Below are 10,342 nucleotides of genomic sequence, written 5' to 3'. Positions count from 1 at the left end.
TTTTTATGACGTGTCATATTTTGGGCATTTTTGAGCTATTGGTCATATTTTGGTCATTTTCGAGCTATTGGTCATGTTTTGGTCATTTTCGAGCTATTGGTCATGTTTTGGTCATTTTCGAGCTATTGGTCATGTTTTCAGCATTTTTGAACGATTTCGGGACTGTCAAATTTTAGGAATTTTCAAACTGTTGATAACTTGTATTTTGGCCATTTATCACTGAAAATTTCAATCTGTAGGAATTTTCTTCGGAGATGTATTGTATGTATTTGTATTTGTATGTAGTATGCACTTACAACGAATGCTTGTCTTTCTTTCCTTTTTTTCTGGAAAAAAAACTTTTGCATTCTCGTTAGCCACTTCTTGCCATGTTTCTGAAGGGGGAAACTTTGAATGGCACTTGAAAAACTTGCGAAAGATCTTATTTTCATTCGGACACTCTAAATCTTCATGATCAATGAATTTTCATCATGCCTAAACACAGGGACTTTTGTCAGGGAGTGCAGATTTGGTTTCGCCCCCATTCCCTGTCACTAAACTTCCAAAGCTCTATCCAATGTTTTTTGCATTATGTTCTCCAAGTATAAATATTTTTTTTTTCACTAAAATTGCCCCTCCCTCGAGTTTGGTAGTTGCCCCAACCACTTTGTCCCTTCCTGTAACTCTGGTGCTATCTAAACGTGAGTGTTCAGAATAGAAAGTTACGGAATTTTTTCGAGGACTTTTTTCGGGTGGAATATTTTCAGCACCAATAGTAGCTGCTGTGTGGTCATCGTGAGGGGATTCGCATCACGATGACCTGGGTTCGAATACCACCAGTGGTGGTTGACTGGAGTTGGGTTTTTCTGTCGTTTTCCAGAAGCAAATGTAAGTCCGATCTCCCATTAAAAAGTCTCGCAACTAATTAGTACAACACAAATATTCAAGCAATTTTACACTTCATCATTATACACACACACACACTTGGCACAACTTACTTTCCTCTGAAAGGATATAAAAGGTAGTGATGGCAGAACAGAGTTGTGTGCTCGGTTTAAAGAAAGAACCGATGGTAACACTGCATCGTACTTTGTTAAATGTTAAAAGTTTCGGCACGAAACCGATTTAATGTGCAGCAACAATGCAATTCAACTTACAAATACAAATAAAACTTGAGGAACAATCAACGAGATTGCAGAAACTAGACATCTCTGTCCAATGGCAAGCCTTTTTCAAATATTGCTCCATACGGTAATTTTTTCAGTATTCTTAAAAACCTTTGAGAAGTAGTTTCTTCAAATATTTCTTCAGAAGAAACTAAACGATGGCAGTTTATTTAAAACATCTGAAACTGCATCTCATAAAACTCGGTGTGATTCTAGAATGTACGATAGAACAGTTATAGTGTATAAGGGTAGGCGGGGTTTTCATTTGAATTGGGTGAGAATTGTAAGGTCCATATTTTAAATTTTAAGGTCATATTTTCATGTTTTTTAGGTCATAAATGCTTGCATGTTTCTATGGTTTTTAGGTCATAAAAATCCGAGCCCTTGTCACTATATTCCTGCGGGGAAAATTTCAACAAACTTTGGTAGTATATTTATTCGGGGGGGGGGGGGTTGATATTACATTACAATTATTGATATTGTATTATATTATATTTATTATATATATTATAAAAATTACAAAATTATATTATAAAAATGCGTTATAAATATTTTGTATACAAATTATAATAAAAACCACATTTTGAATTTTATGGTGGGGGGGGGGGGGACGTCGAAATTGACCTTCTGACGCTGCGAGGTCTCAAAGCATTGAACGGCACCACAGGGGGGCCCCCCACGGTTTATTGACCTTCACTACGGGAGGGTCCGCGACATCGAAACGGTTGGGGAAACACTGCCCTAGTATGAATGCAACTCACGTAAGTTTTTTTCTCTGCACGTTATGATATATTGCAGTGAAAACATCCTCTATAAGATTAAACTGGTTCCCCTTGAATAGTGACGGTGATCATGGCCCCCACATCCTGTAGCGGGGCCCCTAGGCTGGGATCTTTTGCGGGCCCCTTCTGTTGTTAATTTATAGCGTGAAAAAGTAAAAAAATGATGATAACCGTCCCGGGCCCCAGGGCTAGAGCCCTGTCAGCCCCCCCCCCATGTGGGGGCCATGACGGTGATAGCAGTGATAGGAACCGAGAGACACCCAATCTGTCCCACACTTGTACCAGGGGACTCGGGTGCCTCGTTTCATTTTCAGCCATGCATTGAAACGCACCTGCCCCCCCCCCCCCCACTATTATCTTCCATACCGGGCCCTGCGTCTGGTAACGGCCGCCCTGCTTGAGTGTACCTCACACAACCGGAAAATAGTTGATCTCGAAAAATATCCATTCAACAAATGCACGAATGAAGACGAAATTCAACTTCATGCAACAGTTGCAAAAAAAAAAAAAAAAAATAACAATGAAAGTCGAGGTGCTCATCTAAAAAAAGTCCACGACGTCCTCTTGGCAACAAGACCGACTACTGATGATTGGAAGAAGTCCTCGTCCTCTCTCTCTCTTATCACATGAACATAATAACTCTAAATACATACACACACACACGAGGAATCGATATGAGTCTTACAGCGCATGCGCATGACACCGGGGGGGGGGATGCTCTCCTTTCCCACCCACCCCGGTTTAATACTTTCACCTGTTCAAGGGTCTTCAATTCCAGCCCTGGGATTGGAGAGTGCCCTGCGGCGGGTAAACGTCAGTATTTTCAAAGGCACCCAGTTCTATTTTATTTGGATGTGGTTGTGGTGGTGATGGTGCGCATGTTTTGTATTCTCCGTTCTTCTTCATCACCATCTTCTCTTCGCTCTCTTTTTGTGTCTGTCCTCTGTCCAATGCGAAGCTACTGAGCCGATTTGAATAATTATAACAATAATAATTACCAATTATTATTTATTTAAACATGTTGGAAGAAGCCATCTAGAGCCATCTTGTTTTCCTGATTTGAATTTTAAAGGATTCTCTTGTTGGTCAGTACACGAATTTGGTTATTGATAATTATTATAAATTAAAATATTTTTAAATTTATAATTATTTTCTGGAATTATTAATTCATGATTTTAATTGATTCTTAAATTAATATTGCTTTTTTTGGAGAATACGATAATTATTTATATTTCTATTTTATATTTCCGTGTTATTATTGATTATATTATAATTAAATTATTATAAATATTTATGATTCATTCATACGGTTCAAAATGGATTGAATAGGGAGTGATAAAAAGATTATAGTGATAATTATATCTACAAATATCAACCAATTTGCGTCGAAAATATAAGTAGAATTAAGATGTAATTATGAAAAGAATAATCTTAGCTCTCAAATGTACAAACTATAAAAATGAGTTTTTTTAATGAAATTACAAATTTTAACAAATATAAATTACACGCAGTTATAAATTTAACAATTTTATGCAGTTATAAATATAAATTGAATTCAAACTTAATTATGAGTCTGAAATGAATTCAGATATAACCTTGCATATGATTGAATTCAAATACAATTATCAACATGAATTGAATTCGGATATAGGGTAACCAATATATAAATTCTTTCTCATATAATCATACATATAGATCGAATTCAAATTTAATACAATTAAATAAAAAATTTAATACAATTCAAATACAAAATTCAATGCAGTTCAAATACAAAATTTAATACAATTCAAATACAAAATTTAATACAATTCAAATACAAAATTTAATACAATTCAAATACAAAATTTAATACAATTCAAATACAAAATTTAATACAATTCAAATACAAAATTTAATACAATTCAAATACAAAATTTAATACAATTCAAATACAAAATTTAATACAATTCAAATACAAAATTTAATACAATTCAAATACAAAATTTAATACAATTCAAATACAAAATTTAATACAATTCAAATACAAAATTTAATACAATTCAAATACAATTGATCATAAATACAATTGCAATTTGAAATTGAATTCAGATGTATTTATGATTATATTCAATATCTATTTAAATACAATAATGAAAATAAATTGAATTCAGGTGTCATTTTTAATATAAAATGAATTCAAATACAAAAATAAATATCGATTCAATTAAAACTTAATTTTCAATATGAAATGAGAATTCCGTTATAATACTGCAGGTGGACTGAATTCAGATATAACCTTGCATATGGTTGAATTCAAATACAATTATCGACATGAATTGATTTGGGACATTGTTATAATAGTTGAATTGAAATATAAATTGAATTTTCAATTACAAGTATAAATTGAATTTAGATATAATTATAAAAAAAAACTTATTTCTATTGAAATACAATGATGAAAGCAAATTGAATTCAAATACAATATATCCAAATGTTGATTGAATTAAAATTTAATTATCAATATGAAAGAAATTCATATGTAATAATGCGTAATCAAATATAATTATATACATATATTGAATTTGGCTTCATAAATTACATTAGCAATATAAATTTAATTCTCACACAATCATAACTATAGGTGTAATTCAATAACAAAATTTAATGTAAATAGAATTGTTAATATATATGCTGAGAATTTGTAGAGATATATTTATAACTATTAATTTAAGTATACATTAGTGAAAATAAATTTAATTTAGGTGTAATTAATTACAAAGTTCAAATTTGGTTCAAATGTAATTGTTAATATAAATTGAATATAAATACAATTATAAATACAAATTGAATTTGAATACAATTATAAATACAAATTGAATTTAAATACAATTATAAATACAAATTTAATTTAAATACATATTTACACATATAATTTAATTTAAATACAATAATACAAATAAATTTGATTCTGGTGTAATTAGGAATATAACTTGAATATAATTTAAAATTTAATATTTAAAAAAAATATCAGAATAATATAAAATATATTCAATTATACTTATCAATATTTATTGAATTCAGGAAAAATTATACATATAAATTGAATTTAAATACAATTATCATCATAAATTGAATTTAAATACAATTATCATCATAAATTAAATTTGGATACGATAACCAGTACAAAATGAATTCTCTTACAAATGTAGATTGATTTCAAATGTAAATGTCAGAGTAAATTTGATTCTATTACAATCATGGATCATATAAATAGTAATAAAATATAGCAGCGTTTCTCAACCTATGGTCCGCGGACCAGAGATGGTCCACGACGATGGCATAAGTGGTTCGTGGGAAGACTACATAATTTTACACTAAAAAAAAATTATTAAATTTTTATTGATACTAGTAACATCCATAATGCTCGTACTTAGGCTCATCATACTGCATCAAGGAAATTACCTTCCTAAATGGGGTATATCATTGATTGTAAAAAAAATTCAGTTTACGACAAATTTTCTAATTACTACTACAAATTACAATGTAAACCAAAATATATTTCACGAAAAAAAAAAAATTACAAAAAACACATGCATTTAAATTAGTGATCATATCTCATTATTGTTAAAAATTTTAACATTTTTGCGGTTCATCGGCAAATGACACCGCGAGTGAATTCATAGAAAATAACCCTTTAAAAAACCGGTTACTATAAATAATTATCAATCGCCTTGGTAAGTTTGATAAATTGATCAGTTTTACCGGTGAATATGCATAATAACCAAGTGTCGTTGTTAAATTTGATAAATACTAAAAAAATAAATATCGCTTTTTTATCGGTGATTATGCATAATAACCAAGTGTCGTTGGTAAATTTGATAAATACTAAAAAAATAAATATCGCTTTTTTTATAGGTGATTATGCATAATAACCAAGTGTCGTTGGTAAATTTGATAAATACTTGAAATTTATCACCTTTATCTGTGGTTATGCATGATACCTAGTCTAGTGTAATTGATGAATTTGATAAGTATGAAAAAAAAAAAATTTTCAATGAGTCTAGTACGTGTGATGGATGTAATTGGACCCCTATATAACGATAACAAATTTTACGATCGCACCCCGATATAATGATACAATACATGTACGAATTATCACCAACACATAAACAACCCCATAGGAGGCCTACCTGTTGCTATGAATTTCATATGTAACTACGTATGCACATATGTAAGCTGTTACTTCCAGCTAAGTATGCCTCCCCAGAACATCACTTTGCCCGAGGACCCGTGATGTTGAGACGGCCATAAAACCCCCACGAGGAGGAAGCTCACTGAACTCTAGGGTAAATGCGGACCCAGGGCGGTATCGGGGGGGAGGGGGGTCACGTTTAATCATTCCCATATTTTACACAGATCTATTTTTAAATTTTTTTTTTTCGGTTATTCACAGATATGATTTTCAACTTTCTGGATCCATGCTTGGCCAACACCCCGTACATATAAGAGGGGACTTATGCATCATAAGGGGTGTTGGCCTGGCCCAGGGTTCCAGAGATCAATCTTATTTATAAAATTTTTGTTCATCATTAAATTAAGATTTGATTAGATTCAATAAGTGGAAAGCGTCTCATTCTGGATGAAAGTAGGGAGCCCTGGGTAAGACAGGGGGAACCCTTCGGTTGTGGAATAAAGTAACGAAAAAATGAATCTTTGAAAAATGAATGAAACGCGTGTGAAAACGTTTTGTGTGTTGCTTTTGAAATAATTGTTTCAGATAGAAGCGTATTTATAGGGAGGCTCAGCGGGCTGTAGCCCAGGGCGGAAAGTTCAAAAGGACGGAAAATTTGAGCAATGAGTGGTCAAGAAAATGGGGGAAAAAACAAAAATGGGAAAGGGCAGCTGAAATTTTCTAGCCCTTCACCCGAAATTTTGAAAACTTTTGCAGGTGATAGAACCATAAATCCGCTTCTGCCTAGGATGCGATGCGAAAAGTCAGGTCGGAGAGCGAACAAAAAATTAACTTAGAGAACTTTCGAGCATGTGAGTGACCAGAAGACTGCCCTAGAGAGCGATGGACCAGGCCAGTGAGTGACTGAAAGAATGTCCTAAAGAGTGAGGGACTAGATCCATGAAGTGACCTGGAGAGCAAGAGATTAGGTGAGTGAGTGACCAAAAGAGAAACCTAGAGCATTTGCAAGCACGCCAGTGACCAAGAGAGTTACGGGAGTTACGTGAAGACCAGGTGATCAGGTTAGTGAGTGAGCAGGTCGGTGGGTGACCAAAAGTGTAACCTGAAGCGGCAAGCATGTGAGTGACCAAATCAGTGTTAATTCCTTTTTGACGAGGTGATCCAACAAGGTGACCTAGCAAGGAAGGAGCAAAGTCAGTTAGCGACCAAAAGTGTGACATAGAAATTATTTAAGCATGGGAGTGACCAAATCAGTGTGCGTGCACTTGAATGACCAAAAGATTGACCTAGAAAGAGAAGGCAGGATCAGTGAGTGACCAAAAGAATGACCTAGAGACTGTTTAAGCATGGGGGTGACCAAAAGAGTGACTTAGAGTGTGTCCACTGGCAGCAAAACCATAAACATACTTCTAGTTTCAAACGCTTAAATCAGCCACAACTTTGTCTTTACTTATTGCATGAACATGAATAAGACCGGCATTAAATTATAAAAGTTTTACAAAAGTTCTTTTATAAAACTTGAAAAACCAATAAGCGTATGGGTTACGCGAATGTAACCACCAAGATCTTATTGGTTATTTTTCAAGTTTTGTAAAACATCTTTTATCAAACTTTTATAGTGTAATTCCAGTTTAAAACAATTTTGGATTGTGTGTAAAAACTTCATAAAATAAATATATAGTGGTAGTAATTGGTAGTCAGTTGCCTTGAAATAATTTTATGAACTTTATTATTATGCTTGCATGTTCAAGCCATGTTGCCAAACACATGCAATTTATTTACACCCCTAATCTCTATTTACTCGCGACTAATTGTTCCCGAACTGAGATAATTTGGCATCTGCTGTATTAAATTGGTTTCTGTCCTCCATGTGAAGAATGTAACCCTCTCTCTTTGACTCCTGGGCATCCCAAGAAGATCGATAGAGGATGTCCTTGACCGGGATGCTGCCAGTGGAAATTCGAATTGGCGCATGCGCACTAGTTGTTGTTGTTGTTGGTGGTGGTGATGTTGGGATGAACGAAAGGTGGATGAGTGTGACCTTTCCTATAAAAACAAAAACAATGTAATATTGGCACGGGATTCCCATCAAAAACTTCAATATTTCTAAAAATTTTCGATATTCTATTGAATAATTTTTTTTTTCAAATTTCAGATTCAAAAAATTGAATTTTCATCAATTTTTAGAAAACTAATGCATTTCTTCAATAAAATATTAAATTTAAACAAATCAGAAAATTCATTTATTGAATTTAAAAAAGAAATTCGTAGAATTAATCTAAAATTGAAAAAAATTTTCCATATATTTCATCTAATTTTCTTTTTATTTTATATATTTTTCTATTCCAAAAATTACGTACTTTTTTCCAAAATTTAAATTTATATTTTTTCTAAAATTAGAAGATATCCCATAAAAATTTTTTTTTTTAATTTTTGGAAATTGAAAAAGTCCTTCGAGTAGTTTTAAAACAAAAAAAATACATAATTTTTTTAAAAATTGAAAAAAAAGTATAAATATAAAAAATATTTCTCGAAGTTTTTTCTGAATTTTGAGAAAAATTATTTAAAAAAAAGTCTAAAATCGGAAAAAAGTTATGTAATTTTTTAAAATTTAAGTAAATTTCATACGATTTTTATCAGGTTAAAATAAATAAAAAATCATAATTATAAAAATTTAGTTAATTATAGTTAATTATAGTTATTTAGTTAATTTAGTTAAAAAATTTAAATTTTTTTATTATATAAGCATTTAGGAAAAGTTCTAAAATTTGAAAAAATAATCCATCAGTTCTATTTTTTTTGAAATTCCAAAAATTCATTAGCATATTTATAAAGCAATACTTTGATTTTAAATTTAAAATAAATTGAAAAAAATTCTAAATTGTAAAACAGAAAATAATAAAAAAATATTCCTCAATATTTCTTTAAATATTAAGGAAAAATTTTAAATAAAAATCCTAAACTTCAAGGAAAAATCCTACACCTTTTTAAAACTAGAAAAAAAATTCCACAGCATTTTTAACAGACTAAATTTTGTTTTAATTAAAAAATCTGAAACGTTTTTTAAAAATTTAATTTTGGTTTTTAAATTTAGGAAATGTTCTAAAATTAAAAAAAATCGATACACTCACATTCATCTAAAATAAAGAAGAAAATTCATCTTTTAAAAAAATAATTCCAAAAATCTGAAGAAATTTTTTGAATTTATTTTCTGATATCGAAATAAATTACATAATTTTTTTTTTAAATCAAAATAAATTCCATGCCATTTTTTACAAATTAAACTTTTGACATAAATAAAAATTCATTTGTATAAAATTGTGTAATGTATTCTAAAATTTAGGAAAAGTTAATTAATTAAAATAAAACACTCTATGTTCAATAGTTCATCTAAATTCATCCAATTCATCTAAAATTTAAAAAAAAAGAAGATTCAACAGTATTTTTTTTTTAATTCAAAAAATTTCATCTTTTTTCCTAAAACTTGAAGAAATTTCTTTTTTTTTCTGTCAAAACGAAAGAAACGCCATAGAATTTTTATAAAATAGTATTTTTTTAGTACCAGAACGTTTTAAACTTGAAAGAAGAATCCAAATTGGAAAAGAACAAAGTAAAAAAACATTTTTTTTAATTTTTTTAATCATGGAAAAAAAAACATTTAAATTTGAATCTATAAAATTCTTGGTTTTTTCCTTAATTCCAAAAATTTGATTTTTTTTTTCTAAATCTTTGTTCAGTATTTCGTTTTTAAGTTTAAAAAGAAGTTTAAAAAAATTTCTAAAAAAAAAAAAAGAATAAACATTTCTCAAAAGTTTTCCAGGTACAGTATTAAAAAAGTTCTAAAATTCAAATTTCATATCATTTTGATCAGATTAATTAAAAAAAAAAACAACAGATTTTTCCATAAATTAAAAAAAATCCAGATTTCCACAAAACTAAAAAAGAAATTCCAAAAGATTTTCATAAAATTGAAAAAAAAATCCAGATTTCCACAAAACTAAAAAAGAAATTCCAAAAGATTTTCATAAAATTGAAAAAAAAATCCAGAATATTTTCATAAAATTAAAAAGAAATCGAGATTTTAATAAAGTTGAAAAAAATGTGGTTTTTCATAAAATATTTAAAAAAAATTCAGCATATTTTCTTAAAACTGAAAAAAATTCCCACACGATTTTCATAAAATTAAATAAAAAATCCAGGTTTTTTTTTTAAATTAAAAAATTTTGATTGTTTTTAATTTTTAA

At 30.0% G+C, this 10,342-nt stretch overlaps 1 protein-coding gene across 2 annotated transcripts in view; it reads left to right on the top strand.

Annotated features, from left to right (window-relative positions):
• The first annotated feature begins 2,713 nt into the window (after positions 1–2,713).
• LOC149071723 (CD151 antigen-like) overlaps positions 2,714–10,342 on the top strand; it is a 41,357-nt gene continuing 33,728 nt past the window's right edge. For both annotated transcript variants that reach the window (XR_016194562.1, XM_089247720.1), the window contains exon 1: positions 2,714–3,012. The gene's annotated coding sequence lies outside the window, so the exon portion shown is untranslated. The remainder of the gene's footprint in view (positions 3,013–10,342) is intronic.

Source organism: Pholcus phalangioides, unplaced genomic scaffold, assembly GCF_987345545.1.
Source record: "Pholcus phalangioides strain wild (caught in Gottingen) unplaced genomic scaffold, Ppha-v1.0 ptg000018l_1, whole genome shotgun sequence".
In the NCBI taxonomy this organism is placed as follows: Eukaryota; Metazoa; Arthropoda; class Arachnida; order Araneae; family Pholcidae; genus Pholcus; species Pholcus phalangioides.
This window is presented reverse-complemented; position numbering and strand designations above follow the sequence as displayed.